The sequence below is a fragment of the Coregonus lavaretus genome (assembly GCF_964263955.1).
Source record: "Coregonus lavaretus genome assembly, contig: HAP1_SCAFFOLD_8303, whole genome shotgun sequence".
Classification (NCBI taxonomy): domain Eukaryota; kingdom Metazoa; phylum Chordata; class Actinopteri; order Salmoniformes; family Salmonidae; genus Coregonus; species Coregonus lavaretus.
In genome coordinates, this window is record NW_028157668.1 from 1 (window position 1) to 9,115 (window position 9,115).

At 45.4% G+C, this 9,115-nt stretch overlaps 1 long non-coding RNA gene across 1 annotated transcript; it reads left to right on the plus strand.

Annotated features, from left to right (window-relative positions):
• Positions 1-5,620: 5,620 nt before the first annotated feature.
• Positions 5,621-7,117, plus strand: LOC311125100. The gene is made up of 3 exons (XR_014612836.1): positions 5,621-5,708; positions 6,616-6,757; positions 7,000-7,117. It is a non-coding gene; the product is annotated as an uncharacterized lncRNA (long non-coding RNA).
• The last annotated feature ends 1,998 nt before the right edge of the window (positions 7,118-9,115 follow it).

Genomic DNA, 9,115 nt, shown 5'->3' on the forward strand with positions numbered 1-9,115 from the left:
AACAGCAATATGAACAGAGAAAGAAACAGACACCCAGACAGTTACCCAAGACAGATCATCAACCACAGCCAGAGTCTCCAGCCAAGACCCCTCCCATGTTCTGTTGGAGATGTAGCCAAAAGGGACATTCTTCAGCTACATGTCCAAGACCGTATCAAGTAAACCCTTCCAGAAACCACAAATTACAACAGGCCAACACCCCTAACACACTTCGCAGGAACGACCATCCTACTCTGGGTGCTTTGACCAGAGCTGAAACCTCAAGAGTCACTGCCTACGCCCCCCCGCCGACATCCCCTTCCTTTCAGTTAATACCACACCAGCTGGTGTTACCCCTGTCCATAGGCCCATGGACAGGAAGAGCCATCCTGGACACCGGGGCATCCTACACACTGCTCAATGAGAAACTGTGGAAGGAGGTTGAAGGTCCAAAATACAACTTGAAGCCGTGGACAGAAGGTCCACTGTATCTGGCTGACGGGGCGGCTAAACGACCACTTGGATGGAGTGAGGTGGAGTTCCGCCTGTGTAACCGCTCCTATATGATTCCTTCGGTTATCCTACAAAACAAGAACCTTGCTTTTCCTGTCGTGTTGGGAATTGATTTCATGTACTTCAGTGGTGTCCAGATTGATATCGCACACAATTGCTACTGGTTTCCAAACAATCCGAGCAAGAAGCATTTCTTCCAATCAGAAGTTACAAAGTTACATGATTGGGGTCTAAATGTGGCAGTCTTCTCTGCCGTTGCTACGGTACCACTAACCCTGGATAATCCTTCTGAGGATCTCCTTTTACAGGCTGTAAGAAGAGCTCAGCTGGAACAGCCAGAGGAGTTAAGGCTGTTGGAACAGCTGCAGAATAATGCTGATGTGTGTACTGTAAAGTTAGGACGCACCGGACTCCTGAAGCACAAAATATTCCTTACACAGGAAATGCCGATCAAGCAAAAGCCATATCGTTTGTCCCCAGCGAAGCTAATCATCCAAAAGGGACTCATTAATGATATGTTGACACAAGATATAATAGAACGTTCCTCCTCTCCCTGGGCTGCTCCTGTTGTCCTCATTCCAAAAAAGACCGGTGGTCTTAGATTTTGTGTGGACTATAGGAAGACCAACAATGTTTCCCAGACGGATGCCTATCCTCTTCCCACCATCCACGAGATCCTGGAGTCATTGTCTGGCGCTGTTGTGTTCACTACCCTTGACCTCAATAGTGGCTATTGGCAGGTTGAGATGGACCAGGAAAGCAAGGACAAGACTGCTTTTGTCTGTGCTGAGGGCTTGTTTTCCTTTAAGGTGATGCCTTTTGGATTAAAGAATGCACCTGCCACTTTCCAAAGACTCATGGAGATTGCGTTAGGTGAGCTCAAAGGGAAGATATGTTTCGTCTACCTGGACGATATAATTATCTACTCCCAGAACAGAGAGCAACACTTTCAAGACCTTCAAGCAGTGTTGGACAAGCTAAGAGAAGCTGGTCTGACAGTGAACATGAAGAAGAGCAACTTCTGCCAAACCTCCCTGAAGTTCCTTGGCCATATTGTGTCTTGTGATGGTATTCATGTGGATCCTGAAAAGACCAAGGCTGTACAAGACTTCCCTGTGCCAACCACACTCAAGGCCCTTCAACGGTTCCTTGGGATGGCTGGATGGTACCATCGGTTTGTGTGGAACTTCTCCCAGGTGGCCGAACCCCTCAACGGGTTGAAGCGAAAAGGAGCGAAATTCCGATGGACGGCAGAGTGCCAGAACTCCTTTGAAACCCTGAAACGACACCTCGTCACCCCTCCCATTTTGGGTCATCCCAACTTTGATTTCCCTTTTGTTGTTTACACTGATGCAAGTGATGTTGGACTTGGTGCTGTCCTAGTCCAACAGACTGGACTTGGTACTGAAGAAGTGCTAGCGTTCGCCAGTCGGACATTGAATGGAGCAGAACGGAACTACTCCACAACCGAGCAAGAGTGCCTTGCAGTTGTCTGGGCTTTGGAAAAGTGGAGGTACTACCTGGAGGGAAGACACTTCACTGTGGTCACTGACCATTCCTCCCTTGTGTGGGTGTTCAAGACCAACAAACCAAGCACCAGGCTCATCAGATGGGCTCTACGGTTGCAAGAGTTCACCTTTGCAGTAGAATACAGGAAAGGAAAATACAACACTGTTCCAGATGCCTTATCCAGAGCTCCTGCTTGTGGTAATGGTGGCCCTCATCTTACATGTGCTACTGTCCTGTCTAGCAGTCGAGACTCACCCAAAACTGACTTTCCCATCTCTGATGAGGTCATTTGGAAAGCCCAACAGGATGATCCCGAAGTACAGGCTTTGTACCAGACTATCCTGGAAGATGAAGAAAAGATGGTCAACCCTACCACAAAGCTGACCATCATTGAAGACAAAGTCTACCGAGTTGTACAACTACCTCACAGAACACTCTACCAAATATACATACCTGAAACTCTACGCCTTCAACTGCTTCAACATTTCCATGAAGACCCATTAGCTGGTCATTTGGGCAGGTTCAAAACCTACAAACGTTTGCAAGCATTACTGTACTGGCCACATCTGAGCATGGATGTGAAATCACATATCCGAAAATGTCAGGTTTGTCAAATGTACAAACCAGAAGGTAGAAAACCTGCTGGCAAGTTGCAGCAAACTGTGGTTACCCGACCTTGGGAAATGTTAGGAGTGGATTTGATGGGTCCATTTCCTAGAAGCTCCAATCAGAATGTGTACATGCTTGTTTTTGTTGATTACTATTCCAAGTGGGTTGAGCTCTTTGCCCTGCGTCAGGCCACAGCGAGGACCGTCTCTAACATCCTTACGAGAGAGATCCTGACTCGCTGGGGAGTGCCTGATTACATTCTGTCTGATCGAGGTTCCCAATTTGTCTCTGATCTCTTTGGAGAGACCTGCCAAAGATGGAACCTGAGACAGAAGTTGACCACAGCCTATCACCCACAGACCAACCTCACTGAGAGAGTAAATCGAACCTTGAAGACCATGGTTGCTTCCTATGTAGGGACCCAGCACAAACACTGGGACAAGCACCTTCACGAGTTTCGATTTGCCCTGAATTCTGCTGTGCAAGAGTCCACTGGAGTCACACCTGCAGAGCTGAACCTAAGTCGTCTCCTCCGAGGACCCTTGGATATGGTGCTACAGCCCCAGCAGCTTACTCCAGACGCTGCTTGCTATGACCAGGTAGTCCATCTCCACGACTTGAGAGCTCTTGTCTCAAGGAACATGATCCAGGCTCGACTCAAGCAGAAGAGAAATTATGATAAGAACAGACGAGACCTGCAGTTCCAGCTTCGTGATCGGGTGTGGCTTCGCTCTCATCCTTACTCGAAAGCTGAACAATTCTTCTCGGCCAAGCTCGCTCCTAAATGGCAAGGACCATATAGGATTGTGGAGCAGGTGGGCCCTTTGAACTACCGAGTGGTGAAAGAGGACACAGGTGAAGATATGCGCGTTGTCCATGTCTCACGCCTTAAGGCCTGTTACCCCTCGGCTGAGGAATTGGAGGAGATTGAGCGCCGCAAGGTCCTGGAGATCTTTGAAGAGGAAAGTAAGGAGACTTTTCTCGGATTCCCAGACCCAGAAGTCTCACGGCTTAATGCCTGTGACCCCTCAGCTGAGGAGCGTGAGCGCCAAAAAGTAATGAATATTTTTGTAGAGGAAAGTGATGAGGAGACCTTTCTCGGTTTCCCCGACCAAGATCTGCCTTCCCGGGCAATGGTCGGCTTTTTCCAGGGGAGGGGGTGTGTGACGGCCCTGAATATTTCTGAACCGTCTCAAGGCTTCTCCTTCTAATAGGGCGCTTCCCCTTTAATTCCCCATTAAATAGCCAGCATCAGCTGCGCAAAAGGGAAGTTGTGATTGAGACCTGAAGGAGGATGTGTACTACCTTCAGTTCATGAAGCTTCGCCATGACGTTTGTTTGGTTGCCTTACAGTGTGTTTTGTGGCCTTAAAGCGAGTTTACCCAGGATTGGATCCACTCTGTGCGCTGTGGACTACAACTCTCCGTTGGTTTTCGTGGCCTTTCCTCCGCTGGAGGGCTGTTGGCGGATTGTCTGACTGACCGACTGACTACAACTTTTTGTATACGGTATTTCCTTTGTTTGGGGGTGATGTATACTGTGATTTATGTAGTTGTGAGGACGTATTATTCTTTGGGTAGTCTTTGATACGCTTTATAGTTGTGTTACAAAATAAGTGTTATTTTGAGGGTATGAATATACTGGGTTTATGCTACGGACAAGCGTTGCGGGACTAAGGGCACTTGAGCCACGGAACTTATTTACCGGGCTGGACTCTTTTTATGCCCGAGGTACAGGACATTTCTAAATGAACATAAGTGCATTGATTTGTTATATTGTTGTGTGTGGGTGGGTGTGATCATTTATGTTGTGAATACAACCAAGCAAAAGAATACACTTGTTTGAAGTTCTTTCCAAGGTTTTTAGGGGTTTATGAAAAGTATATTTCCATCTTGACTTTTACATAAGTCCTTTGTATTGGTGTGACTTGACGGACCAGATGGGACTCATTCCCTCCCGAACTAAAAGGAGAAACCTATGCTTTCTCTGGTAGGCACAACCTACCTGGCACCCCTATAAATGCCTCAAGTCAAAACCGTTACAACACACACACACACACACACACACACATATACTGCGCTGTCATCTCTGTGTGTGGTTTCCCTGTACAGCAGCATTCCTCTCATTCTCCTGTGGGTAGTCAATATTACCATCTGGTCCTGGACAGCTGATATCCTTGTGTGTGTGTGTGTGTGTGTGTGTGTGTGCAGTGGTGGGAAAAGTACCCAATAGTCATACTTGAGTAAAAGTAAAGATACTTTAAGTAAAGATACATTAATAGAAAATGACTCAAGTAAAAGTGAAAGTCACCCAGTAAAATACTACTTGAGTAAAAGTCTAAAAGTATTTGGTTTTAAATTTCCGCCAGATCAGAGGCAGTAGGGATGACCAGGGATGTTCTCTTCATAAGTGTGTGAATTGGACCATTTTCCTGTCCTGCCAAGCAGTCAAAATGTAACGAGTACTTTTGGGTGTCAGGGAAAACGTGTGGAGTAAAAAGTACATGATTTTCTTTAGGAATGTAGTAAAGTAAAAGTGATCAAAAATATAAGTTGTAAAGTATAGATTCCCCCAAAAACAACTTAAGTACTACTTTAAAGTATGTTTTACTTAAGTACTTTACACCACTGTGTGTGTGTGTGTCCTCACCCTCCCAAATATCTTCTTTAACATCCTGGCTAGACCTGAGCCAGACCTGAGCCAGACCTGAGCGTTCTCCACAATGAGTCCACATTAATCATAGCTACCCGTCTTTCCATTGATCATGTCTCCTTCTCACTACCATTACCTCATCAAACAGCTTTACTACGCATTTTTGAAATCATCAACCGTTAATTTAATTATTTCACTCTAGCTGGTCTAACGTGATATCAACAAATGAAATGTGAAATTGGACTAAAAGCTAAGTGAGGCTAGTTATACTGTGGTTATTAATGGAGTATTTGATCAGTCTCCATCGTTAGTCCCTCTCTTCTCCTCTCCTCTCTCTCATACTATGTGTTGTTCCTACAGGGGGCCGTTTTAAGAAGGAGATAGTGGTGGATGGACAGAGCAACCTGCTGCTAATCAGAGATGAAGGGGGCCCTCCAGAGGCTCAGGTTGGTAATACAGCTTTATTAACATGGCAGTATCATCTGCAACATGCTGCTGTGGATTGATTACAGGTGGGTTTCCTGTACACAGATTAAGCCGATTTAGCCCTAGACTAAAAATCCACTTTAATGGAGATACTCTATTGAGCGTCCTTTTTAATCTATAACTAGTCTTAATCTGGGTCCTGGAAACTGATGCTTCCTAACCTAACCACAAATGCAGTTTGAACTACTAACCCGAATACCTTAAAGCTAGAATCCTTAGTTGAAACAATATCAAAGCCCCGCCCCGGTTTTGCTAAAAAGCTAAGGCATGGGGCTGGAGAAATGTTAACTCTCAAATTCATAGACGGTTATGGATGCACGCACTGCCCATCCATGATATCAAATGTATAATTGTAACCATGTTTTGAGGCTATACAATGTTTCTTTACATGTATGTTTACAAACATTGGAGTAAAACAATCTTATATTTTGGGTTCTGATGGTGTATGACAGTAGGACTAAGCTCGAGGCATATTCTTCAAGAGTCAATGGTTATATATCATTAATTTATAAGTCCAAAAATGGATGTATCAACTAAGGATTCTAGCTTGAACCTTACGATCCTTCTCTCTCTCTCCCTCTCTTTCTTTCCCCTCTCGTTCTCCTCTCTCTCTCTCCCTCTCTTTCTTTCCCCCCTCTCTCTCTCTCTCTCTCTCTCTCTCTTTCTTTCTCTCTCTCTCTTTCTTTCCCTCTCTCTTTCTTTCCCTCTCTCTCTCTCTTTCTTTCCCCTCTCTCTCTCTCTCTCTCTCTCTGTCTCTCTCTCGCTGTCTCTCTCTCGCTGTCTCTCTCTCGCTGTCTCTCTCTCGCTCTCGCTCTCTCTCTCTCTCTCTCTCTCTCTCTCTCTCTCTCTCTCTCTCTCCCTCTCCAGTTTGCCCTGTGGGTGGATGCGGTGATATTTGTGTTCAGTCTGGAGGATGAGATCAGTTTCCAGACAGTCTACCATTACTACAGCCGCATGGCTAACTACCGCAACACTGCTGAGGTACCTCTGGTGCTGGTGGGAACGCAAGGTGAGACACACACACTGGCATGCAGAGACACGAGCACACATGCACTGTGCATGAACAGAATACTATGTTGCACCATAGTTCCATACACCTTCTGGCATCTTTTCTCCAGCCTCTATCCGAAATCACTTCCTTGGAGTGCCACTGCCACCTAAGGGCTGTCTGTAGTTACTGCAATAAGACATGCATTCCCTCTCTATAAGCACTAGAGGGCGCCACTTGATTGGCTATTTCTGTGATTGCAGATGCTATCAGCTCAGCCAATCCCCGGGTCATCGACGACACACGAGCACGCAAGCTGTCCAATGACCTGAAGCGCTGCACCTACTATGAGACGTGCGCCACCTACGGCCTCAATGTGGAACGGGTCTTCCAGGACGGTAAGACTACTCCGCCGGAGTTGTTATAGAAAACTAAGATAACCCACCGGAGATGTTAACCCATCGTTTGAGTTGTCTGTTCTAAATAAGCAATATCTGTAGATCATGGTATAATCTATTTCCATTCATTCAACACAACTAAGATGCAGGAAGTTGTGAGACTGAGACTTAAATTTGTTTATGCAGGTTAAATGTTTATCACAGGTTGTGGATATGGTTTAATTTGGGGTAGGAGTATGCTGCAATTATCAGCCATAAAATACAGTTGGTCAGCTGAACCCACTACCTGTAATTCATACATCTCTTCAGTGTTCAGCCAAAGCTCCTTCCTGCTTTCCTTCCTTCCTTTATAAAGACAGGAAACAATAAAAAGCTGGGAAGCAAGGTGACATTCCCCCTGATGACTGGCCGTTTGCTTGGTCTTAATCATCTGTCAATTAACTATTAAATGGGCCCTCTCACCTATTTAGCTGAAGCGAACCGCAATTACATTTTATAATACAGGGAGGGGAGCGGGCAGAGTCACAATGTCCCTCTTATGGACAACGGTGTCCAGTCCAGCAGCACCAGCAATTAGCTGGTCATGTCACATGATCTCAACCAGGATGGAGAAATACATCAAACACATGATGAGGGAGAGGATGGTTCAAGAAATATGGCTGACCTTTTGACTCCATTTCCACCAAGAAATATGGCTGACCTTTGAATCCCTTTTCCACCACGAAATATGGCTGACCTTTGACTCCAAAATATACAGTGGCTTGCGAAAATATTCACCTCCCTTGGCATTTTTCCTATTTTATTGCCTTACAGCCTGGAATTAAAATGGATTTTTGGGGGGTTTGTATCATTCGATTTACACAACATGCATACCACTTTGAAGATGCAAAATCATTTTTGGGGTGAAACAAACAAGAAATAAGACAAAAAAACTGAACTTGAGCGTGCATAACTATTCACCCCCTCAAAGTCAATACTTTGTAGAGCCACCTTTTGCAGCAATTACAGGTACAAGTCTCTTGGGGTATGTCTCTATAAGCTTGGCACATCTAGCCACTGGGATTTTTGCCCATTCTTCAAGGCAAAACTGCTCCAGCTCCTTCAAGTTGGATGGGTTCCGCTGGTGTACAGCAATCTTTAAGTCATTCCACAGATTCTCAATTGGATTGAGGTCTGGGCTTTGACTAGGCCATTCCAAGACATTTAAATGTTTCCCCTTAAACCACTCGAGTGTTGCTTTAGCAGTATGCTTAGGGTCATTGTCCTGCTGGAAGATGAACCTCCGTCCCAGTCTCAAATCTCTGGAAGACTGTAACAGGTTTCCCTCAAGAATTTCCCTGTATTTAGCACCATCCATCATTCCTTCAATTCTGACCAGTTTCCCAGTCCCTGCCGATGGAAAAACATCCCCACAGCATGATGCTGCCACCACCATGCTTCACTGTGGGGATTGTGTTCTCGGAGTGATGAGAGGTGTTGGGTTTGCGCCAGACAAAGCTTTTTCCTTGATGGCCAAAAAGCTCAATTTTAGTCTCATCTGACCAGAGTACCTTCTTCCATATGTTTGGGGAGTCTCCAACATGCCTTTTGGCCAACACCAAACGTGTTTGCTAATTTTTTTCTTTAAGCAATGGCTTTTTTCTTGGCACTCTTCCATAAAGCCCAGCGCTGTGGAGAGTACAGCTTAAAGTGGTCCTATGGACAGATACTCCAATCTCCGCTGTGGAGCTTTGCAGCTCCTTCAGGGTTATCTTTCGTGTCTTTGTTGCCTCTCTGATTAATGCCCTCCTTGCCTGGTCCGTGAGTTTTGGTAGACGGCCCTCTCTTGGCAGGTTTGTTGTGGTGCTATATTCTTTCAATTTTTTTATAATGGATTTAATGGTGCTCCGTGGGATGTTGAAAGTTTTGGATATTTTTTATAACCCAACCCTGATCTGTACTTCTCCACAACTTTTGCAAGGCACTGTATATGGCTGTTCTT